Here is a 26,799-nt window from a genome sequence, read left to right on the forward strand (position 1 = left end):
TGCATCCAAAGACAGTTTCTAGATTCCATATATTGAAAATCCGAACTGCCAAACAAAACTGACAGAATGAAAATCTCAGCCATACAAAATCTTTGATTCGGTTACTTAAAACTCCAAACTCAACCTTCCAAACGCCCCTGATACTTCTTTTACAGCAAGACAGATGGTTAGGATCTTCCCATCATTTAAAAATTTTATTTGATGGTCGAGTTCAACAGTCCCTCTCTCCAATCCCTTGTACTCAAAACAGGACATTCAAAGTCCCTTAAAAATTCGTCAGTAATAGGCCACACTCAAAAGAGATATTGGGTTTTGAAGGTCTCTACTTAAATGCCTATGGGATTTTGACTTGCATTTGTAACAATAACTTCTCTATAAACACTGATACAAAAACAAAAACATCCGTGTTGGATTTTGTTATGAGACTTTTGTCATTCAGGACAATAGCTACAAGCACATTTTTCTCTTTTGACCCTTTGACGTCATCGTTGTAGTGTTCTTTGAAGTACGGGAAGGATCCTTCTTCACAGGTTGTTCCTTGCTTTCCACATCATTGCTTCTGCATTGTATATCTCGGTTCTGTCAGTGGACTTCCTCTTTTTGCAGCAATTTCCCACTTGTATAGAGTTTTGAAAATTGATCTCGGAGCTCACGGAATTTCACTTTCTTGGAATTCAAGACCCCAACAAACTAGAAACCAAGAGGGAAAAAAAGAAAGAAGGAAAGACAAAACATGAACATTGGCAGGGTTAGCCACTCAAAATTTCAAGGATGCATTTGGATGGATGGTTTAATCGAATTACTATTTACTAGTCTATTGAAGTGGAGATAATCAATCACATAGAAATTCCCTTTCTTCACATACATATTGAGGATCTGTCTCCAAATTTTAAGAGAAATTCTTTATTATGTATACTAGGAAACATTTAAACTGAATGTTTGCATTTCAATTTGATTGTGCATCCAAAGGCAGCTTAAAAGATCAATGTGAATAAAAGCGACAGTGACTATAATGACAATGATTGCAAATCAAAGATAAATCTGATAAAGAATAAAGGGGCAATGCCCAACTTCACAGCTCTCACTGCCCAGACAAGGCGGGCAGGAATTCAACATGTATACTAAAATGCTATCTTTCATATTCTGAAATGGGATTTTCAAAATCCATTTCAAGTGTGTCAGGATACTTATTTGTACTGATAGAGGTGTCCACTAACTGTCGGTGCACACGATCTTCTCCTCAAGAACAAATCACATGAAAGCACAAAAATAAAAAATAATAATAATAGTAACAAATCTACAGCTTATATATATATATATATATATATATATATATATATATATATATATATATATATATATATATATATATATATGAGTGGGCCCCAACATACCATAGGAAACAGTTTCGAGGGTTAGCTTTTCCTACACACTATTCTCGATTGTGTGGTCTACCTGAAGCATAGATGGGGCTGATTTTCAAGTTCTAGGTGTAGCATGGGGTGACTTATCTAATGGCTGGGGTGGATTTTACATACAAGCCATGGTGGGGCCATCCCAAGCCAGCAACTCCTTTCCCTCTTTAATTAACTTTTCCATATACATCATTTATTAACATTAATTAGCATTTAATTCGGACAACTAGTTGGACGGTCCAACTAGTTGTGTGTGAGCATTTCTTCCTATATATATAATTTTATAAATTGAGACACTCCTCTACCCCCAATTACACCATTACTAAAAGTAGGAAAACAGAGCGTGTCTATCAAAAACATGGCGTGTATTTAACATTTAAAAAATCAATAATTCTGCATTGAAAATCTCAAATATATTTTATACCTCCGTTCTTGTGGCGCGGATTAGCTACTGACAGGTTGAGTAGCGAGACTCCTACTGAAGTGACGTCACTAAGTTTTGTGAGCCCCATCATTATGTATGTTTTGTATACATGCCGTCCATACATTTTGAGAGATAATTTTAGGACAAGATCCAAAGAATGAGTTAAATCCAAAGCTCCAGTGGACCCCAGCACAGAAAAGCAATGCGCCCACCATTAAAAACTTCTAAAAGCCAAGAGAGTTTTAGATCAACCTGATATTTGTGTTTTCCCTTCTTTCATGTATTTTTAAAATTTTGAACAGGTTGGATTTCAAATAAACATTATGGTGGGCCTTAGGATGGTTTCAACGGTGGGAATCACTCTCCCCACTGTTTTCTTTGGTAGGGTCTACTACAGATTTTTATCTACTTCATTTTTTGGTTCATTTTCTAAAATGATATCTCAAAATGGATGAACAGTGTGGATACAACACATACAACAAAGTGGGGCCCACAGAACTTGGTGACGTCACTTCAGTAGCCGACTCGCTACTCAACCTGTCAGTATCTAATCCGCGTCCCTGTTTTTGGCAGACCCTGGTACTACTCCACCAACAATAGGCAAGGGGATACGGTGGTGACCTAGGTGATGTTGGGTGCTGTGGGGCCTACCATGATGTATCTGTTTTATATCCATGCTGTCCATCCTTTTTATCAGCTCATTTTAGATTATGAGCCCAAAAATGAAGTAGATCTAAAGCTCAAGTGAACCACACCGTAGGAAACAGTGGGGATAATGACACACACCGTTGAAACCTTATTAGGGCCCACCATAATTTTTATTTGCCATCCAACCTGTTGATAAGATCACACGTACTTGGATGAAGTGAAAACACAAATATCAACTTTATCCAAAACTTTTGTGGCCCCAATAAGTTTTTAACGGTGGATGTTCAATCACCCTTGTTTCATGTGGCTTTGTCCTCTAGAAGCTTTTATCTGCTTCATTTTTAAGCTCTTGCCCTAAAATGAGCTGGCCAAACGGTTGAATGGCTTGGATAAAACACATAAATGGATGGACTGAGAGGACGTCAGGTACATGGAAACGGATTGGCTACTCCCCCTGACACCAGCCCGGTTGCTGGTGGTCGGTGCTCTGTGGGCCCCACCATGATGTGTGTATTTCATCCATTCCGTTTATCCATTTTTAAAGATCATTTTAGAGCATATCCCAAAAATGAAAGGGATATAAATATCAGGTGGACCACACCACAGGAAAACAATAGTGATTGGATATCCATGATTTAAATCCTCGTAAGACCCAATGTACTATTTATTTGACATCCAAGCTGTTGATTAGATCATAAAGACCCAGATGAAGGGTAAAAACAATGATCAGCTTGATCCAATACTTTTATGGGTCCCAAAAAGTTTTTAATGGTTGACATTCATTCAACACTGTTTCCTGTAATGTGGTCCAGTTGAGATTGGGATATACCTAATTTTTTGTATAATGCCATAAAATGATCTAGAAAAATAGATGGACGGCATTGATGTAACACATACATCATGGTGGGGCTCACAGAGCACCGACCAGAGTAGCCAATCCGTTTCCAAGGTACATAAATCACGGTGGGCTCCACAGGGATACACCGACTTTTTCCATCGAGGGATCACCAAAACTGCACCCTTGGCAACCCAACAGGGTCAGAGCTTGGGCCCTCCTTAACTAAAAGTTGGTCCAAAGGCCCAAACCTGAAATCTGGACCTTGTAATTGGACCAGGGCAGCCCAGCACTAGTGATTAATGGTCCTTATCTAATCATTAAGTGGGTAACAATTTCAAAACGCTTGATGAATTTGATGATGTAGGACTTGCAACATGAGATGATGGATCTGATGGATGTGAGAAACGAAATCCAAGAATCTCTCTTTAGTCAGCTTATATCGTGTGGATTTTTAATTTCCATACCTGGTGTTTGTGATCAAATGCCTATGAATTCTGCAATGTTGATTTCTTTTTCTTTGTTTCTGGTTCTCTTCTTTTAACATCACAAAGAAGCTTGATGCTTTGGAAGCGGACATGGGAATAGAGAGATTCTGAGGGCGTGCTAGTATATCTTCAACTAGATAAGGAGCCAGATTTAGATGCTAAACTTAAGTTACCTTCCGCACCATCAGGGCATGCAGCGGGTTCCAACATACATTGTTGATAATTTTATCTTACATCATTGTCTTAAAAAATTGATGGAGATTTTTCTGGTAGCTGCTTCTAGTTGTGGGTGGTTCAGATAATTTGTTTGTGGGTCCCACTGTGGACGTATCATACATTAAAAACATCCTCAACAGGATAACATTAATTCCCACCCTTTAGACCAGTGGCCTATCAGTAGGTGGTGGAGGGAAAAAAAAAAAACTGCAATGACCCTCATCCAACTGAAAATAAAAATAAAAATAAATAAAGGCCCTAAGATTGATTGCTAGGATCTTCTTACCTACTAGTATTTTTGGGCATGTTTCCCTCATTGTGGGTCCAAATTGGCCAATGGTTTGGATTACCGAACCATATGCCCCATTTATTCAATGAAACATGAGATTTATGTACAGTGAGGTTTGCTTACCCATGTGTAATAGTAATTCATCCACATGCCACCCATGTGCCTACCTAGAACACGTGTGAGAAATGTAAGCGAAAGTATTCGCATGGTCGGCAGTGTTGTGTTATGCTGCTCCATTCATAATGAGGTCTGCAATGTTTTAAATAGATGAGTGGCTTAGAAAAACTGGACCAAGAAACTGTCCATTTGTTTCATAGATTATGACACACCTCTTATCGGTGGACCAGCTTGATTTTTGGACAGGTGCATCTACATGGTTGGACCCACTTGGTAGACTATGAGACACCTTTTATAAGTGAATCCACTTCCATTTTTTGTCCTTAGAATCTTTAGTTTCTATTATATGTTTCTCAATCATTATTTTTCACACTTTCAATACGGCGAATATATCGGATTTATTTTTCAAGAATACTTTCCTAAAATAATCATGTATGAATGAAATAAAAAAATGATGACTCCCAGCGGAAACAATGGGCAACGGGCCCTATATATATGAATATACATATTCAAGCACTCCTTTACATACACGCTTTTTAGTCTTAAAAGTTAGATGAGATTGTTTACCATATATACAATGTTCACATGTATAAAAATCAATGCTTTTAAAAATAAGAATCAAGCTACGATCAGAAAATACCTTCATACCGTGCTCACTCATGTAGCCTAGACATGCGTGTCAATAACGTGCCAATGTGGACTCCACTACAGACGTTGCGGTTCTACCCGATACAGTATTTCCCATCAACTTGTAAATATTGTTGATTCCGCTGCGCTTTCATCGCTATAAGTACCCCTTTAAAAACTTTAAAAGCCCGATCAAAACCAATAAACTTGTAACCAAGTGCCTCGAATGCCCTAAGAGAGATAAGATTCTCCCTAAGGTCAGAAACTCGTCTCACATCCATCAGGATATGCTCCACCCCTGCGAACATCTAAATGCGCACCAAACTGATACCAACCACCTACAGGCAATTTCATTACAAAAAAAAAAAAACCTTGCCCACCATCGTACTCATTGTAACTGGTAAACCAATTTATGTGAGAAGTCATATGGTATAAGGCCCCCGAATTCAAAATCTAGTCATTTTGAGGTAACTAGACTTGGGCGCGGTCAAGACATCACCCACCATCCACCTCCTCATTAGATTATGTTGCATTGGCCTCATTTAGCGTATTATCAGACTTCTCTCCATTCTGTATCTTAGGATTCTAACGATCCTTCTTCATATACCCTGTCATCCCACAAATTTAGCACTTCATCTAGTCTTTCCCTTTCGATATGGATCCCGATCAAGGATTTCCCTTCTCCCTTTCAATGTTCATTTCCCTGGCAACCAACACATCCGAGATTCATCTATTACTATTTTTCTTTCTCAACTATTTCTCATGAAAGGTTGATATGACAGTCTCCACATCGATGGTATCATTACCATTGATCAGTATGTCTACTAGATTCTCGAAAGATGGTGAAAGCAAATTCAAGAGAAGTAAAGCTTGATCTTCCTCTTCGATCTTAATATATGCATTTGTTAATTTATAGAGTAATTTGCTAAATGTTCTCATGTGTTTGCTGATATCAGATCCCTCTATCATCTTAAGATTGTAGAATTATTTCTTAATATACAAATGATCGCCTATGAATTTCTTCATGTACAAACTATCCAGTTTCATCCATATCCCTACGACAGTTTTTTGATGCAAGACATTGTAGAGAATGTTGTTTGCTATGCATAATTGGATCAAGGTTGTAGCCCACTCATCAAGTTCATCTCACTCTTTATCACTCATACATGTAGGACGCTTCGTCTTACGAAGGGAGTGTGTTACAATCTTTATTGAACTAAAATGTCTCTCATCTTTATCTTCCATAATTCAAAATTATTTCTATCAGTGAACTTCTCTATTTCATACTTCACATTAGACCCTTTCGTCGACATGTTTCATATTAGAACTCGAAATCCCAATGTTAGGTCTGATACCACTTGTTGGGGATTGCGTGGAAGCAAACCCAAATTCAATCAAATAAGATGAAATCAAACGCAAAGCAAACACATAGAGAACATGCGATTTTTACATGAAAAAACCCTCGTAGGAGAAAAAACTATAGCACAAAGTGACAAGCAATCCACAATGAAAACAATATTACAAGAGATGAATGGACTTAATAATCCAAATAACATTAAAAACCTTGTTGAAAACCCTAGCTTTGCTCTTTAACCCTTAGGAATAACTTAGAAAACCCTTCCCATACCCTAATCCCAATTACACTCGATAAATATACTATCATGACCGGAATAGGAAACAAATCGCGCACTTGTGCAGTTTCACGCACGTCGTCAATGGGACCTTTGATGGTATCAACAGCCATCAAAGACCATTTGAAGACATTGAAGCCACCTTCAATGACATCAAGTAACATCTCTAAATGGTTCAGCAAGCAACTGAGATTTTTTCAAATTTTCATGATGGCATTGAGCGATTTGTCAATAGCATTGACAGACCTTGTTTCAGATAGATTTATGTAACGCCCCGGTTCTCGAAACCTGAGTATACTACTCGTTTTATGAAAACTCGAGTGTTAACCTTTAAACATAGTCCAATTTCATGTATATAGCCCACTATAAAATAAATATATATATATATATATATATATATATATATATATATATATATCTTTATTTTTATTTTTAAAGTGAACAATTTAGAGGAAGAGAAACAAATCAAGCATAAAAGAAGGTTTGCATACACATTTAAAATATACAATGGCTGCTCATATGGCTTATATAAACCAATGTGTCAATACTAATAAATACAGGAAGGAAATAATTTAACATAGGAAAATGAACAAAATGCAACTAAACTTGAGCTGCAACATTACGCAGCTTCTCTTAGAGAAGACGAGATCAAACATCCTTGATATCTGTATCCTACTGCTCACCAGTCTAAACATAAATATCTTTAAAGTCACATGTATCATATGTACAGTTAGATATTTAAAGAATGAGTGGCCAGCTTAATGTGAATTTTTCTCAAAATTACACACCACTGCATTAGTTAAGTATAGTTAAACAAGCAGAAATAATGGTTCACATCGTACGAAACATTTGAGAAGTTTTGTTTAAATGTATGAATGCATGCACATGCTCACGGACCTGGGATGCACATACAACTGATAAAAAGGTTGCCCAATGAGAACTAACCACCAGGAAAAGTATTCAAAGGTACGCCTAAGGAGAATTAGCCACCCTAAAAATACCATGTAACAATGACACCCAAGGCGAACTAGCCTCCCGAAAATGTACTCTAAGGTACGCCCAAGGAGAATTACACACCCGAAAAAGTCCATGCAATGAGGACAACCACTAATAATTCGAATACACACGACATTAACTTAGGATCAATCAGTAAAATACTCTATGGTACAACCCATAGTGACCCAAGAAACCTTGCGTCTTACATCGACCACTCGGTAAAGTCCGCATGCCATGAAATGCATGATTAGCCTAACTATTATTATTTCAATTGAAAACAGTCATTTTAAGAAAGCTCAAAAGTCATTATGGGGGGATCATCACCTAACATAGGCCAACAACTCGGGCATAGTATTCCATACCACCATTTTCGGCTCATGAGACTCTAACATTAGAATGTTTAATGGTAACCTCTTCAACTAATGATCAATCATAGTTTAACAAGCGGGACTTATTATCACTGGGTTATACAAAAATAATCCATCAAGCTACATGGGGCAAATATTCAATCAAAGTCACATGGGGCAAATATTAAATCAAAACAATGTGGGGCAAATATTCCATCAAATGATGCGATAAAAATGGATTATCCCCAAAAGCCACATGGGCACAAACAATACACAAGATAGTAAGTCCATAATTTTTTTTTATTTAATCTAACACATAAAATGACCACTAAATTGAGGGTCCATTGTAATCACAATCAAGCAAGTTACATCCCAAATCTGGATATACATATATAAGTGGGGTTTTCTACTAATTGATGTAACAATTCAAGTTTCATAAACAATCCACAAGCATGAGGAGATATTCAAGTGCAACATGTAAGTTCTTGTACTAGATAGATGTTAAGCATGTGATTTGAGGATCAATTCCAATAACTAACACAAGTAATCATGAAATAGAGATATCAATTATCAGTCGAAATTAAAATATAAACTATCACTTAAGTTAACAAGAAAGCGGAAAGCCCAATGGAAAAAGTCATCACCTTATGAGTTGAATCACCTACCAATGGGAATGGGTGTGTCCTAAAAGTCGAATCCTATCACGAATTATGAAATTGTACAGTTAGAACAAAGTTCTTCACGCTACTTATAGTTAAGATCATAACTTAGGGTTTGAGTTACTTAGATTTGTAGTTTTGATGCAAAACTAGGGTAGTTGATCTAGTGTTTAGATTAATCCTAATAGAACAAATTAATTCACTAAAATTGAATTTGAAAATAATTTATAAGAGGGTTAATATACCTCAAGCACCCGAGTCGATTCGACACGAAATCGAACCGGATCGTGACTTGGACTCCGTGCACTAGCTGCTGCAAGACTGAACTAGAGAAACCCCAAGATCGGGCCTTTCCCTCACAAACTCAGTGAATCAAATTGAGTTGACTCAGCAACGATAAGAATCAACCCGATCCACTCAATTTCAAACCTGAGATCAACTCAACCAGCATCGATTCATATCACCTGATTCAGCCCCCAATGATGAACCAAATCTTACTCAAACTTGACCCAACTCGACCCAACTGAGTCAACTTAGTCCCAACACGATGACAACCCCACTCTCACTCTCTTGCTTCTATTTTCTCCTTCCTCCTTATTCTTTTTCTTTCTTTCTTCTCTCTCTGTTGGAAAATGTTTCCAAGGTGGCTGAACAAGCCCGAACCTCACTTGACTCAGTGAGTCAGCGCCATGACTCTATTTTAAATTGAGTCGACTCACTTCCACTCTCTCTCTCTCTCTCTCTCTCTCTCTCTCTCTCTCTCTCTCTCTCTCTCTCTTTCTTCTCTCCCTCTCCTCTATCTTTTTCTTCTCCCTTCCTCCATTTCTTTTCAGTCTGACTAGCAAAGAGGCTGGACCTACCTAGACTCACCAGGCATGACTCAGATGACAGCCCCCTGACTCGGCAGTGAGTCCATCTCCAAAACTCGGCTCAACAGAGGCCGAGTCCCTTTCCTCCTCTCCTTTCTTTCTCTCTCTTTCTTCCTTCTCCTTTCTCTCTTCTGCTTCATACTTTTTCTTTCTTCCTCTCCCCTCTTGCTGGAATGTCTAGCAACACCTCTATCTTGAACCAAACTTGGATAGAACTCAGAAAAACATGCTGCCTCAACTTGTTTACTCGACTTGACCAAATGTGGTGCGACTGTGGGAGAGGCGGGGCTCCCTCTCTCTTCATTCACTTTATTTCTCTACTTCTCTCTCCCTCTCTCACAACCAAACAAGGTCTGGATTTGGACCAAACGCGCTCAGACACAGCCTGAGATTCGGTCCTTAGTGCATGACTTGAACCGAGTCGACTTAACTCAGGGTAAGCAGGGAAAACAACATTCTATCTGTCCCATTTTAACTTTCTATTTTTGGAAATGCATGCCGTAAAAAGTATCCTTTTATAGGCTCCTCTAAATCGATTCTAGAGTTTTCGAGTGCAACTAATTGCCGGATTAGTTAGGATATTAAATGTCTTAACAGTTAGTTTGAGATGAGATCGAAGTGATATCCTTATATTCTTTTTACATGGGTAAAATTAAACATTATATATGGATTTCTGAGAGCAATGCCTATCAAATGGATGACTCTGATCCAGAGATGGGATCAACTTAGAGGACATGGGTCTTTCAGCTCAACGGGGAAGATAATCCAGTCGTTAATTGTGGATCATCAGTCAATGGTTGATCCGATGATCAACAACACATGGATGGTGTGGATAGGTTCAAAGATCACTGTGGGACCAATATCTTGGATGAAAAATCTTAATTTCTCGGTGGTGAGTGTGATGATAAGCCGCAGATGGTTTTCTCAAGATAACGAGTTCTCTCGTGAGAACTCATTGCTACTATGGATGAGGCTGAAAAAGCCCTAGGTTTAACGTGTAGGATGCATTAGAGAGACTTCTAAAAGGAAAACGAGTGGTTGAGATTGCGTCAACACACAACCACTCGCAACAAGGCGAGATTATTTTCGCATTTCTAACTACGAAAGGAAGCCGTAACATGGAGGGATGGGATTTGATACAATGAAAGGTTAAGATGAGGGGAGAGGCGTGCGGATGGATCGCCCGCACGATAGGGAGAAAAGTGGGATTTTCATTTTTGGCAACCCACTACATGCAGTGTTGTTGCGCTTATGACTGTGCATTTGCACGTGGGAGTTAACGTGTGAAGGTCGTTGGGTTTTAGTCGAAATGAATGGATGAATTGGATTGGTTGAAATATCATGGTGGACCCCACCTTAACCCATGAGAGTACACAACATGTGTGCACTTATTGTGCATTGGATCACAACACGAGTCAAACTTGTTTCACTCGTGATTTTCCAAAAAATGGACAGAATCTCTCACTTTCTCTCAATTCCCCACCAGCATCCGTTTCAAACAGACGAATGTCGCTTGCAAAGATGTGGCCCACCACCAGCTAATATCTAGATGATTTGAACCGTTCATCTAGTTTGGGAGAAGGATCCGACCAAAACCCAAGTATTTCATATTCTGGAAAGCACATGTGAGCGCACGACGTACACCCTGATCCATACCTTAAGTGGGACTGAGTGAAAGACACCTCGTTTCAACACTGAGGTCTTGGTATCAATTCCTTAGTTGGGGTGGCTAACAGTGAAGTGTGAACTGACAGTTGGTGTACTAAGATGCTAACAAAAAAAAAAAAGCGCACGACGGCAAACATCAGCACTACTTGCACGGACGAAGTTTAAACAAACAACGACTGTTCAATCATCAGATGGCCCACCATCTGTTATTGCATCAGATGATCCAAACTATCTATTATGTGGGGCATGGAGGTCTGATCAAAACCATATCGGGATGCTCATGTGCGCACGAACTCCAGTGCAATCCGGTGCCATGCACGATGTTTTGCAAAAATGGAATGATGTTGCACTGTCAGCTTGTCAATCCGCATAAGGGAGGATTGTCTCATCCCCGCCGCTCATTTTGACGAATCCAAATTCTTAGGACTAGGGCCTTTAGCCATAAAGGAGGAGAATCTTTTCGGTTAAGAGAGAGAGAGAGAGATAGAGAGAGAGAGAGAGTGTGTGTGTTGCCCTAGAATAAATCAGGGTCATTCATGACCAAATTTGACGTTTTGTTTTTATCAAGATGGTCGAGTTCGAATAAAATAAAAGAATTTGATATTTTTCGATCAAGATGGCAAAGTTCAACCAAAATGGTTGAATTTGACATTTTCTAACCAAAATGACCAATTTTGGTGTTTTTCAACAAAGATGGCCAAGTTTAACCAAAATGGTTGATTTTGATGTTTTTCGACTATGATGGCCAAGTTCGACCAAGATGATCGAATTTAATATTCTTTGACCAAGACAACCGAATTTGATATTTTTTTATACCAAAATGGTCGAGTTAGACCAAAATGGCTGAATTTTTTCAACCAAAACTGCCGAATTCGACTACGATGACCGTATTTACTGTTTTTTTACCAAGATGGCCGAGTTCGACTAAGTCGGTTGACTATGATGTTTTCTAGTCAAGATGGTCAAGTTCGATCAAGATGGTCGAAATTGATGTTTTTACATGGCCAAGCAGTCACATTTATTGTGTCAAACAATGAATCAACATCACATTCACCTTTTGCCAAAGGCCTTCGACATAGGGGGCAATGTTGTACCTTATTTCTTATTGTTCTTGAGAAACTCAATTGAAAATGACACGTGTTATCGCAAGGAAAAGATACACCATTTAAAAGAACTTTAAGGATACTTTGACTGCTTTTTATGGAATCACAACTAACAGGATTATAAGATAGGGAGTAGCTAAGAAGTATTAATCAAAAGTAAATCAAATGGCCAAAAGACATTCAGGAGACAGCCGAGAGGTATCCAAAAGCAGACTGAGTGGCCGAGAAATGTATAGAAATGGAACACGACCGAGGCACGATCAAGCATCCAGAAATAGATTGCGGCCGAGAGACCAAAGTGGTCGAGCATCCTGAAACAGAAGGTGACAGAGAGACACATAACCTAACCGACAGAAGAGGAACAATCACAAGAGGAAACGTAACAAGAGAATGATCTAGATAAGAAAAGATCTAGAAAGGCTTTTAAACTATTGTAGTCATTGCAGTAATGAAAGAAGGATCTGGAAGAATAAGCTGCAATAGAAATCTATAAATAGCAGAGGAATGCGACAAAGAGAAATATCAAAACAAAATCCCAACAATAAAAAACAACTAATCAAGTTTGTTAATTTACATTATCTCAACTTATCTTAAGAGTACCGATAATCAAGTAGTGGTAATTTTAAATAGTCTTTAGTTGTAATCCAAATCTATGCTCAAATGCTAGATTTTGTTTTTAATCTAATATTACGCAGTTCTTTCATGAGACATTCTTAGAGTCACTTTTAGTGAAAATGACTGATTGTGAGTTTTCTTTTTGTTTGATTGCATTGGTATTCTAAAAGTTCTTTCTTGTGGAAAGAATAAAGCCATCCATCTTCAGAGGAAGAAGCCCATCCTCCAATTATAAAATTATTATCTGATTGTTATAAATTTTTACAAGTGATGAGCAAGTCATTGATCTTCTCATAATATAGTCATATATGTTCATACATATACTTCAGCACTTGGGGTTGAAGTTGATCGGTTTGGATCGAGCCGCTTTATTGATTATAGCATGCCAGCGCACACTATACATGATAGAAAACAAACCAAAGTGCCAACAGAAACATTGAAAACTTGGGAAAAGAATGGGCAATGATGACTTTTTTAGGCTTTAATGGCCATTTTCCCAACATTCAGTTAGTAAAAGTCATACGTCAAAAACTAACTAGTAATATATAAATATATATATATATATATATATATAAGTGGGTTGTTTTCTGTCCATGGCTCAATAGATGGGTGGTCAAATGCAAAAATTCCTAAAAATCTAGGTCAAGGGTGACCAATCACATCTTTTGAGGAGTTTTTTTGAAACACGGAGGTCCAACGCTTGCAAGGTCTTTAGTTGCACGACACATGAATAGACTTTGAGGTCTATCGCTTGCATTTATCACAAAAATGTTACATGTATGTCATGATGTAGTCTGTCCTTTGGTGGACTGCACCGATCAGAATAAATTTGTGCAGTAGTCGTCACAATGTTGTCGAAAATTAGGAGTCTAAGGCATGGGGCCATCAAGCTAGAAATATATTTTCATCACCCAACTGTGATGGGCCCCGTAGGGTTAATGGTTGATTGTATGACTTTTTAAATTGTTGCAAGCTTATGCAGATCATTGTTTACATACTTGGTAAAATCAAAAAGTCATAATCATCTGATCATTTGTCGGCGGTTCTGCATTAGAAAGAGGAATATGATTACTCGTTTATGTTAAAGAGAGGTTGTAGATCGAATGGTTAGGATTGTTTGATCATTGAGGCTTTTGGGTTGTGGCCCATTCATAGCAAGGCATGAGATGAAACATACATCTAATGATGGTATCTTGAATTATTTCCCATCAACAAACCCATCACACAAAATCCTAACCAAGTGGCCCTATCAAGTGACCAGTTGCAATCACAATCAACATACATGTCTATCGTGGAGACTGGAATGAATACAACTTGAGGTGTGGTTGAGGGAGAGCTTCTTTTCATATTGAAAAAAGAGTAGTTAAAAAGTATCTTGCATTATAAGGGAAATCAGCCCACCACAATGATGTTATGAAAGCGCCGTTATTAGCATATTGGTGCTTTCCATGTGCTTACATTATCTTTCTCTTTTGACTCCTTTTTCTCCCACTTAATGGAAAATAGCATATAGGCCACAATTTCATTATTTTTCACTCCACATTATCAACATTTTCAGTTATTTAGCACTTACACAGTACCAAGAAAAGATGGCAAAAGCACTTCTCTCTACTCTTATTCAAACAATGTTGGGAACTTGAATTCAATACTTTTGCAAGAGTTCGTGATGTAGGACGTGACACCGATACATTCCTAGCATGGTTGGACCAAACGAAAGTCAATTGTAAATTGACCATAACTTTTGATCCGGATATCGTTACACGGCGACCAACCTATCAATGTTTACGGCAATGGGCCATCCAAAATGAACCTACCATTGACCCACAAAGTGGGTTGCATCTGTCCATTTCGCCAGAAAACACGTGCTTTCTGCTCAAAAATGAAAATGTAAGAAAAAATTACTATTTTTAGTAATTCTGATTTTCGTAATATTTTCTTATTTTTAGAGTTTTAGATTTTTTTCTTTTTTAAAAGTAACTTTTAATCATGCTAGGACTCTTCTAGCAAAAGCTTATTTGGAATCTTTATTTTTAGAAATTAAGTTTTAGAAAAGTTTTACAAGAATTAGGATTTTTATCAGAGTTAGATTTTTGCTATTTTTGGTAATTACGATTTTTTTTTTCCTTTATTAATGGTGTAACAAGGACATATACACATTAGATAATTATCAATCAATTTACTTCAGATTTATTTTGAATTTATTTCTATTTCATATCTCTCCTCGTGGATTCGAGGAATTTCTGTGAGGAGTCCATAGAAAATCTGTGGATTCAGAGTAATTATCCCTTGAGGAAGACGGTGTCGACCTCATCACGTCCATCCCTGTGTCAGTTTGAAACAACATGGAGTGTCAAGAAAGAGTTGGGGAAGCTCGAGAGCACATTGTCGATGATCCGTGCAGTGCTTCTAAACGCGAAGGAGCAAGAAATGAAGAGCAAGGTGCTAAAGGATTGGCTAAGCTTAAGGACGCAGCTATGATGTAGATGACTAGATAGGTGAGTTTGCAATGGAAGCCTTTCAGCAGAAAGTGAGAACTCAATCTGCTATGATGAAATGGTTATGCAAAGTCTCTTCCTTTTCGAAGTCACTTGTATTTTATAAAAGAATTGGGAGTAGGATAAAGGAGATTGGGGAGAGATTAGATGTTATTGTAGCAGAGAGGTCAAAGTTCCAATTGAGAGAGGGATTTGTGGATTGGCCGGTCAATACTGACACAGGGAAGTTCCTCAAATCCACAAGGGATGAAAATAGAAATAATTTCTAATAATTTAAAATAAATTGATTGATGATAAAAACACGAAATTAAAATCCTTTAAATAGTGAACTCAAACTTAGGACGGAGTTTCATACTCAAACTCCCTAAAAATGTGACTTACTATAAGTAGTAAACTTACTATTTATAGATGGTTATGATTCCTACTAGACTTGATGGTTTTTGGACAAAAATAGTAAGTGTCCAATTTGGCCCAACCATGTTATTCTCCTAAATTTTCTAAGCCCTTTTCATTTTGGGCACGACTCTTAAAACTCAAAGGATCAAAGTTATGATCAAATTAAAACTTACTATTTATAGTAAAAACAAAAATAAGATGGACTTTCGACCGTCGATCTGATGGAATCTCGCAAATCTGGTGTAGGCAACCCAGTATAGTGAGGTTAGTTGGCTAAAGTAGCTTCTCTTACCCCAAAATCATAAATGAAACATCAAAAAACTCATTTCGGTTTGCGAGATATGACTATTTTAAGGTTCTGATGGTCCCGATCACTTCTGCCTTTGATCGGGCTTTCTCTGGTCCATCTTTGCCATGAAAGTGTCTGCGACCCACTCTACATCACTCCCTCTATTTCAAAAGAACTCGACCTCGAGTTCTCATCTTACTTCGGTTCATGATACTCGGTCAGGTCCGCAATGTTGAAAGTACACGAGATCTCTATGTCATCTGAGATCGACAATGTAAGCGGTAAGGTTGATCATTTGGAGGATCGGTACCGGTCTAATATTCTTTTTCTTCAACTTGTTGTAAGCCCCTATCGGAAATCTCTCCTTGCATATATGGACCATACCATGCTTGCCTATCTCGAACACCTTATATCACTAATGCTTGTCGGCTTGCTCATTGTAATTATTGTTCAAGGCATGCAACTTGGCTTACATATCCGCATGAATGCCCACGATTCGGTCTTACAAATGTTCTATTGCAATGCTCATATGCCTGAGAGCTTGGGCAAATGGACCAAGTCAAGTATGTGGCGGGGCACTCGAGCATAAACAATCTAGAATGATGACTTGTCAAGCGGTTCACCATGTTCTTGAATGCAAACTCCTCTTAAGACAATGCCAAATCTCATTGCTTTGGTTAGTAACTTGAAATAGATTAAATGAGATTTCCCAATATACGATTCACAACTTCAGTCTGCCCATTAGTTTGTGGGTGGCAAGTACTACTGAACTGAAGTTACATACCAAATCGATTCTACAAAGTCCACCAAAAGTGACTAATGAAATTCATGTCTCAATCATAAGTAATAATCCTAGGAACCGGGCCCTTGTAATTGCACCTCTCTGAAGAATACATTCAATATGTGTATTGCATTGACGGTCTTCTCAAATGAGATAAAGTGCACCATCTTCGAAAAACAATCTACCATGATAAATACCAAATTCATGTCATGCTGTGTTCTTGGGAGATCAAGCACGAAGTCCAAAGATAAGTCCTCCCAAGGGCCGTCAGGCACAAGCAACGAGGTGTAGAGGCCCGTATTCTAAGACTGCCCTTGGAGATCTGACAAACATGATAGTGATGTACTATTTTACCCACGTCACGTACCAATTACGGCTAGTAATACCACTCCTCAACAAGAGCCCACATCTTGTCTCGCCCAATGTATTCACCAAGGCTACCTATATGTAGATCTTGAATAATTTGTTCCCTCAGAGAACTTTGAGGGATGCATAGTTGATTCCCTTTGAAGAGAAAACCGTCTTGTATATGTAAGTCACTATGATGACCCTCTTGACACTTCATCCATGCATCTTTGAAGTCCTCATTCTCAGCATACAGCTCCTTGAGACGGTTGAAACTAACCACCTCATTGGTCACCATAACAAGTAGTGATGCACGACGACTAAGTGCATCAATTACCTTGTTCTGCTGCCCTGACCTATGCTTCATAACAAACGTGAATTCCTACAAAAATGCAACCCATATAGCATGCACATGATTCACGTTAGCCTGACTATTAATAAACTTTAATGCTTGATGGTCGGTGTAGAGAACAAACTCTCTCTGAATCAGATAATGTCGCCAATGTCGCAACGGTTGAGCAACTGTGTACAACTCAAGCTCATATGTTGATCACTTCTTTCAGGCTTGGTTGAGCTTCTTGTTGTAAAAGGTTACTGGCTTGTCTTCCTTTGATAACACTCCTCCAATTCAGACACATGAGGCATCACACTTAACCCAAAACAGCTTGTCAAAACTAGGAAGAACCAAGGCCGGTGTTGTGGACAATCAATGTTTGATTTCAGCAAAGCTTTTGTCAACCTCGTCGGTCCACTAAAACATACATTTTTTTTCATGCAATCTATAATGTGTGCAACTAAAGTGTTGAAATTCCACACGAATTAATGATAGAAAGTCATTAACCCATGGAAACTCCTCACTTCATGAATGTTCATCAGGATTGGCTATTCCCTAATGGCTCGCACCTTTTCATCATCCACATGGATGCCCATGTACGTCACAATATATCATAAGAACAACAAGTTGTCCGTTAAAAAATTACACTTCTCTAAGTTGAGGTACAACTTGTTAACTACCATGACTTGTAACACTTACCTGAGATGTTCCATGTACTCTATCTCACTCTAGATATATATCAGGACATCATCAAAATATATTACCACAAATCGGCCAATGAAAGGCTTCAATACTTGATTCATCAGACGTATAAAAGTACTTGGTGCATTCAATAGACTGAAGGGCATGATCAGCCACTTATACTACTCTTTCTTGGTCTTAAATGTCATTTTCCATTTATCACCAGGCTGAATACGAATCTGATGGTACCCACTCCTTAAATCTAGTTTAGAGAATACCTTGTCACCTTCTAGCATATCGAGCATGTCCTCTAACCACAGTATTTGGAACCGATATTTAATAGTAATCTTGTTAATTGCCTGATTGTCGACACACATGCGTCAGCTCCCATCTTTCTTAGGCATTAATAACACTAGCACGACACATGGGCTCATGCTCTTTCTCATAAGACCCTTACAGATTAATTCATTCACCTTTTCCTGAAGTATCTCACACTCTTTCGGACTCATCTGATAGTGAGGACAGTTGGGCAAGATAGTCTTGAGGATGAGATCTATGTGATGTTGGATGTCCCGTATGGGGGCAATCCATCGAGTAACCCTTCAGGCTAGATTTATTTGAATTCATTCAGCAACATCCTTAAACTTAAAGGAATGTTTAAGTGCTCTGATTCATCGCCCTTTACCACAGCGGTGTACACCTCACCAGTTTCCTTAGATTCCTCCATAAAATCTTGAATGGTCAGGAGAGAGTTCTCCTCCACTTTATAAGCTTCGAGGTGGTTCTCTGGTGTCATAAGGGCAATGATAGTCTTTCGACGGTCCTTGAAGAAGACGTAAAAATTGTCTCGTTTATGAATCGTCGACAACGTGCTCTCGAGCTTCCTCAACTCTTTCTTGACATCCCATGTTGTTTCAAACTATTGCAGAAGTATTGAATTTGAAGTTCCCCAACACTGTCTAAATAAGAGAAAAAAAAAATGTTTCTGCCATCTTTTCTTGGTACTATGGAAGTACCAAAGAACTGAAAATGGTGATAATGTGGAGTAGAAAATAATGAAATTATGGCCTATATGTTATTTTCCATCAAGTGGGAGAAAAAGGAGTCAAAAGAGAAAGATAATGAAAGCATATGGAAAGCACCAATATGCTAATATTGGTGCTTTCATAACATCATTGTGGTGGACCAATTTCCTTGATAATGCATGATCCTTTTTAACTGATCAGGTTTCGATAGGAAAAGCTCTCCCTCAAGGACACATTAAGTTGTGTTCATTCTGGTCTCCACCATAACCATGTATGGTGATTGTGATTGCAACTGGTCACTTGATGGGGCCATCTAGTTAGGATTTTGTGCGATGGGTTTGTTGATGGGACACAATTCAAGATACCACCATGACATGTATGTTTCATCCCATGCCCTACCAGGGGTGGCCACAACCCAAAAGCCTCAATGATCAAACAATCCTAACCATCTTATCTACAACCTCTTTAACAAAAACAGGTAATTATATTCATCTTTCTAATGCAGAACCGCGGACAAGCGTTCAAATTATTAGGACTGTCTGATTTTACCAAGTATGCAAACAATGGTCCGCATAAGCTTGCAACAATTTAAAAAGTGATATAAACAACAATCAACCATGAAGGGCACACCATAGTTGGGAGATAAAAATATATTTCTAAATGGTGGCCCTACGCCTCTGGCTCCTAATTTTCAGTAACATTGTGATGATTATTGCACATTTATTTCTGATCAGTTCGATCCACCAGATCGATGGACTGGAGCATGACATGCATGTAACATTTCTGTGATAAATGCATCGCGTAAATCTTTGCAACTGATAGACCTCAAAGTCTCTTCATGTGCCGTACAGCTGAAGACCTTGCAAGTGATGGACCTCCATGTTTAAAAAAAAATCCTTCTCAAAAGACGCAACTGTCAACCTTGACCTAGATTTTTAGGAATTTTTGCATTTGGTCACCCGTCTATTGAGCCAGGGACAAAAAACAACCCACTTTTAAACTATTTTTTTTAAAATGACTAGTTTTTTACATATGACTTTTACTAACTGAATGTTGAGAAAATGGCCATTAAAGCCCAAAAAAGTCCTCATTGCCCATTCTTCTCCCAAGTTTTCAATGTTTCTGTTGGCACTTTGTTTGTTTTCTATCATGTGTAACGTAGGCTAGCATGCTAGAATTGATAAAGCAGCTCAATCCAAACCGATTAACTTTGACCCCAAGTGCCGAAGTAAGCAGATATTGGACATATATGACTAGATTTTGAAAAGATCAGTCACTTACTCAACCACTTGTAAAATTTTATAACTATCAGACAACAATTATATAATTGGAGGGTGGGATTCTAACTCCAAAGATAGCTTACTTTATGCCTTCCACAAGAAAGAACTTTTAGAATACCAATGCAATTAAACAAAAGGAAAAACTCACAATTGATCACTAAAAGTGACTATAAGAATGTATCTAGCTCCTGAAATAATTGTGTGATATTGGATTTAAAAAAAGAAAAATCAAATCCAACATATGAGCATATATTTGGATTACAACTAAAGACTAGCTAAAATCACCGCTACTTGATTATCAGTACTCTTACAATAAGTTGATATAATGTTAATTGACAGACTTGACGGGTTGTTTTTTATTATTGGGATTGTGTTTTGATATTTATCTTTGTCGCATTCCTCTGCTATTTCTAGAGTTCTGTTGCATCTCGTTCTTCCATATCCTTCTTTTATTACTACAATGGTTACAATAGTCAAAGATCCTTTCTAGATCATTCTCTTATTACGTTTCCATTTTGTGATTGTTCATCTTTTGTCGGTTAAATTATGTGTCTCTCAGTCACCTTTCATTTCAAGAAGCTCGAACGCACTTCGACCTCTCAACCACAATCTACTTCTGGATGCTCAATTGTGCTTCAGTCGTTTTCCGCTTCCGCACGCTTCTCTTCCGCTTGGTCTACTTTTGGACACCTCTCGACTGCCTCCTAAATGTCTCTTGGCCACTTGATTTACTTTTGAATACCTCTTAGTTGCTCCCTGTCTTATTATCCCATCAGTTGTGATTCCATAAAAAGCACTTCAAGTATCATTAAAGATCTTTAACATGTTATATCTTTTCCGTGCTATAACATGTGTCCTTTTTAATTGGGTTTCTTAAAAATGGTCCGAAATATAGTAAAACATTGCCCCCCATGGCGAAGGCCTATGGTAAAAGGTGAATGTGATGTTGATTCGTTGTTTGGCACAGGAAATGTGACTGTTTGGCCGTGTAAAAATATCAATTTCGACCATGATTTTAAGCCTTAGGCCCACCATGAAATGGTGCATCTAACTGATGGGGTAGATGTTCAACACGCACCACACTGGGCCCACACAACTCGACCTCATGGGGAGTTCCCATGAGTTGGAGCACATAAAACCTGTTGCTATATATATATATATATATATATATATATATATATATATATATATATATATATATATATATATATATAACGTTGAATTTGCCTTCTTGGTCCAAAAACATTAAATTCGGTCATCTTGGTCGAAAAACATCAAAATCGGCCAATTTGTTCGAACTCGCCCATCTTGGTTGAAAAACACCAAAATCGGTCATTTTGGTCGAATTCAACCATTTTGGTCCGAAAACATCAAATTCAATCATTTTGGTCAAACTTAGCCATCTTGATTGAAAAATGTCAAATCCGGCCATTCTATTCGAACTCGGTCATCTTGATTTTTAAAAAATGTCAAATTCGGTCATTCTGGTCAAATTAGGCCGTCTTGATCGAAAAAATGTCAAATTCGGTCATTCCAGTCAAACTTGGTCGTCATGATTAAGAAACGACAAATTCAGTCGTCTTGGTCAAACTTGGCCATCTTGATTGATAAATGACAAATCCTACCATCTTGGTCGAACTTGGCCATCTCGATCAAGAGACAATAAATTCAATCGTCTTGGTCGAACTCGGCTGTCCTGATCGAAAAAATGGTAAAGTCAGCTGTGACAATGAAAACAATCGTTCAATCCATTCCGAATATGGCTTATGGTTGACTGAGATAGTAATACAACCGAGAACTTGGCCTGTTACTTCCTAGACCATTTGAATAACTTGATCATAATTCAAATGGCGAGATTCGGCTATTGAAGGTGGTTTAAAGCCTACCTATTTTTTTCTTCCATGATATAGTGGATTCCCAAGGAAGGGCTGCCCTCAAGTATACCCTGGTTTCATTCTTCATAACAACATTACCAACCTCCTGTTTCGGTCGCCTAAATTTAGCAAGTGGTGGAAGATTGTGTGTTTCCTACACTAGAAGAGGCATATTCTGTTACGGAAGAGGTATATTCTGTTGCGGAAGAGGTACCCGTAGTTTCAAATGTGGTGTTGGCGTCAAAGGTTGTATCGGTGGTGTTGGTGTCAAATTTCTGGCAAAAACTAGTATTGACTTGTTGTCAAGGCACCATAGGTGTTCTTTTGACAAAGAGAGTCATCATCTAATTCATATTTTCAACATTAATGGTTATCCATCTAGCTAAAATTTCAGCCTGAACAAGTAACTTTTTGACGATATATTGAACTCCTGGTTGCCTATTTAGCATTAAAGTCGACATAATCTCAATGGGATCTATTGGGCATCTTGCTTTCACCTAACTTTCATAATGGCTCATGTTGTACTACTTTGAATACTCATAATGGCACATGTTATAATCTCCTTGGGCGTGCCAAAAATGTTGGACACTTGCAAAAATTGTTGCATCATCAGTGCACAATGAATTTCGTGGCAACCAAGTAGTTTATTGTCCATCGGGCGTGCAAAAAATGTTAACACATCAGTTTGTTTTTTTGTCACATGTAGTGTGTGCTGGCGTGCCGAAATCGATAAGGCGTTGAAATAAGCTAATATGTCCAATATGAATGCATATGACTAGATTTTAAGAAGATCGATCGCTTACTCGACCACTTGCAGAATTTTATAATAATCAGGTGATAATCGGCGGGTGGGATTCGTCCTCTGAAGATGGGTTGCTTTATTCCTTCCATAAAAAATGACTTTCAAAATACTAGTGTAATCAAACAAAAGGAAAAACTTAGAATCGGTCACTAGAAGCAAATGGAAGAATGCATCTCTTGAAAAAACTATGTGATATTGGGTATAGAGTAAATCCAACATACATATGAGCGTAGATTTCGATTTCAACTAAAGACTATGGCTAAAATTACTGTTACTTGATTATCACTACTCCTACGATAAGTTGAGCTAAAGTAAATTGATAGACTTAATTGGTTACTTTTTATTGTTGGGATTATGTTTTGAGATTTTTCTTATCTCATTCCTTTGCTATTTATATAGTTTTGTTGTAGCTTGTTCTTCTAGATCCTTCTTTCATTACCATAACAGTTAACGTAATCGAAAAGCTTTTTCAGATTTTTTTTTCTTGTCTAGATCATTCGCTTGTTGCGTCTTTTGTAACTATTCCTTTTTTGTTTGTCAAGTTTTGTGCCTCTTTATTGCCTTCCATTTCTGGATGCTTGACCATGCTTCGGTTTCTCGACTGCAATCTACTTCTAGACGTTCGATTCTACTTTGGTTGTGTTCCTCTTTTATACACTTCTTGACCACTCGATTTACTTTTGGACACTTATCAGCTACTCTACATTTGAATGCCTCTGGGCAACCTCCTAGATGTTTCTCGACTACTTGATTTACTTTTGAATACCTTTCAGTTGCTCATTATCTTATTATCCTTCTACCATGATTCTGAAAAAAACACTCCTAATTATCCTTGAAATCTTTAGAATGTTGTATCTTTCATTTAGTATAACACTTGTTATTTTTAATTAGGTTTTCCAAGAATTGTAAAAAAACATTGTACTATAGTTTCAACCTCTCATGTGTGAGACCATATTTACCCCACTTCACGCGCGGAACATCACTGGTGTGCCCACTGCATCGTCACATCCACTTTATCCATCCTTAGTCATGATCAGGCCCCCACATGCAGCTTGTGGGCCCCATATTAGACAGAGCAAGGAAGCGGATTGCGTACTGAGTAAACTCTGTGGGGTCCACCGTGATTTATGTATTTTATCAACCCCATCCATACATTTTAAAAGATAAATTTAGGGCTTGAACCCAAAAATGAAGCATATCCAAAAGCTCAAATGGACCACAACATAAGAAACAGTGTGAATTAATGTCTACCGTTGAAAAATTCTTGGGGGCCACACAAGTTTTGTATTAAGCTCATATTTGTGTTTTCCGATCATCCATGTTTTCGTGATCTTATGAACAGGTTGGATGACAAATAAACATCACTGTGGGGCCTAGCAAAGTTTCAACGGTGGAAATCATTATTCCCACTGTTTCCTTCGGTTGTCCACTTGAGCTTTGGATATACTTCAATTTCGAGCTCAACCCCTAAAATAAGCTGAAAAAACAGATGGACGGCTTGAATAAACTACATGTATTCACGGTGGGACCAACATAGTTTACTCAGCACCATAAGAGTGTACCGAGTAACTCCATAAGCAATCCGATTTCACGGAGCAATGGATGAGCATACCTTCCATTCCACCGTGTATACACGGCGCAGACATACTGCTAGTATCCAGACTATTTGTACAAGTGCAGCCTATGGTTCAGTGATGTAGATCACTTGATCTTTTGGGCCAGCTAAAAGATTTGAGGCAAAGGATGAATTCACATCTATTGGAGCGTTGAACTGAAAAATATCCAACAATTCTTGTTCAGAAAGCAATGTCCATGGTGCAGAAGCTGAGATTGTTTGTTGAAACAATCTAATTTTAGTACTGTAGCCTAAGTGTTTTAAAATTTAGGCGGTTTAAATTTTAAATAGTGATAATTTAGGTAGTTGCAGCCAGAAGATAGGATCATGCAGTCCACCAGTTTCACCAGATAATTTGAAGCCATGAACCAAAAAATGAGAGAGATATAAGTGGGCTAGACCACAAGAAACAGTGGGTGCTCTATACCTACTGTTGAATTAATGTCTGCCAACCGTTGAAACAGTAAATGGGAGAGACAAGTGGGATGGACGGGAAGAAACACTATGCGTATTTAAATTAATGGCTCGTCCACCATTGAAACAATTGGGGCCCACTGTGATGGTGGAGAGAAACCCACCTTGTCCACCAGTTTTATCAGATCAATTTAGTAAGTGAGCCTAAAGGTGAAGTAAATACAGCTTGAATGGTGGGTATTGTATGCCCACGGTTAAAACGTGCTCACTAGTTTCTGCTGAAAAAGTCACATGGTCCACTATGATATCATTTTTGTCCGTTCATTTTAGGGGGTGGGCCTAAACATTAGGCAGATCTAACACTCAAGTGTGCCACACACCTTACAACAGTGGTATTAAACGCAGACTGTTGAAATATAGCTAGCAGACTAATGAAACTTGTGTGGCCCACTATATATATATATCCACCCAATTCACTAATTTTTCTATCTTATTTTAGTTTGTTGGTCCAAATATGATGAAAATCTAAAACCCAGCTAGTAGACCATCAATTGCTGTCAAGATAATCTGTACTTCAATTTGCATCACCATCTCCCTCTTCTGAAGAATGAATCAGATTTCATAAGTTCGTGACATGCTGACACATGGGCTGGTAAGTACATGAGCTGTCTTGTACGGGCATGTGGCATAACAAAGCTCTTTTAAAAGAACCAGTCAGGGTGTAGAGGTACCGACCAAGATAAATACTCATGTAATATTAGCTAAGGACTCCTTTGGATGTACAATTGAAATAAATTGAGATTGAATAAAGAGTAAGTGAATGATTACAGTCATTTTCCAATCTGTTGCACTCCATAAGAAGGATTAGAGGAACACGTGCCAAATGACCCTAATACCCTCTATCAGGTACAAGGAAAGTAGATAAGAATTGGACCATAGCAGTGCATGTATGGCATCTAAACTGTCCAGAAAGGACGCTCCACCATAAAAATTGGACACCTAAAAGATCAAACTAATCTAATCATTAAGTGGGCCATGACATAAGCCTCCAAATTCGCATGTTGGCCCACTTAATGGTTGGATTGGCATGATTTTTGGGGCATCTCATTTTCTTGGAGTGAGATGGCTTTGGATCCTTTGGGTTTAAACATGGAGGAAACTTGGCATTTTGAAGAATCCAATTCCATGGAAAACCCTGATAAGGTTAGATTTGTAACAATGATATAAACATGGATGGTTAAGATCTTACCTTGGTGCTGTTACAACCGTGTGGATAGATTCCTATGATAAAGAGTCCAATGCTCATCTTCTAAACTAAGAGGTCTCTCCCGGTTCTATTGTAGGTGAATTGAGCCATGGGAGCACTGTCAAATCCTTTGGTAGGGATGGAGAATGATGCAAGCCATCTACACAGGTGGACCACACGACACTTGTGATGAAGAAGAAGAACAGGAAAGAAGTTGTACTCTTTTCTCTCCAGAGGTGGAAATGCCCAAGAAGTGAAAAATGGTGATAATGTGA

At 38.2% G+C, this 26,799-nt stretch overlaps 1 long non-coding RNA gene across 1 annotated transcript; it reads right to left on the bottom strand.

Annotated features, from left to right (window-relative positions):
- Positions 1 to 26,736, bottom strand: LOC131227452 (uncharacterized). Its single transcript, XR_009162288.1, has 2 exons — positions 26,528 to 26,736; positions 1 to 690 (listed from the first exon to the last, which is right to left on the bottom strand). It is a non-coding gene; the product is annotated as an uncharacterized LOC131227452 (long non-coding RNA).
- Positions 26,737 to 26,799: the final 63 nt, after the last annotated feature.

This window comes from Magnolia sinica, chromosome 15 (assembly GCF_029962835.1).
Source record: "Magnolia sinica isolate HGM2019 chromosome 15, MsV1, whole genome shotgun sequence".
Taxonomy (NCBI): domain Eukaryota; kingdom Viridiplantae; phylum Streptophyta; class Magnoliopsida; order Magnoliales; family Magnoliaceae; genus Magnolia; species Magnolia sinica.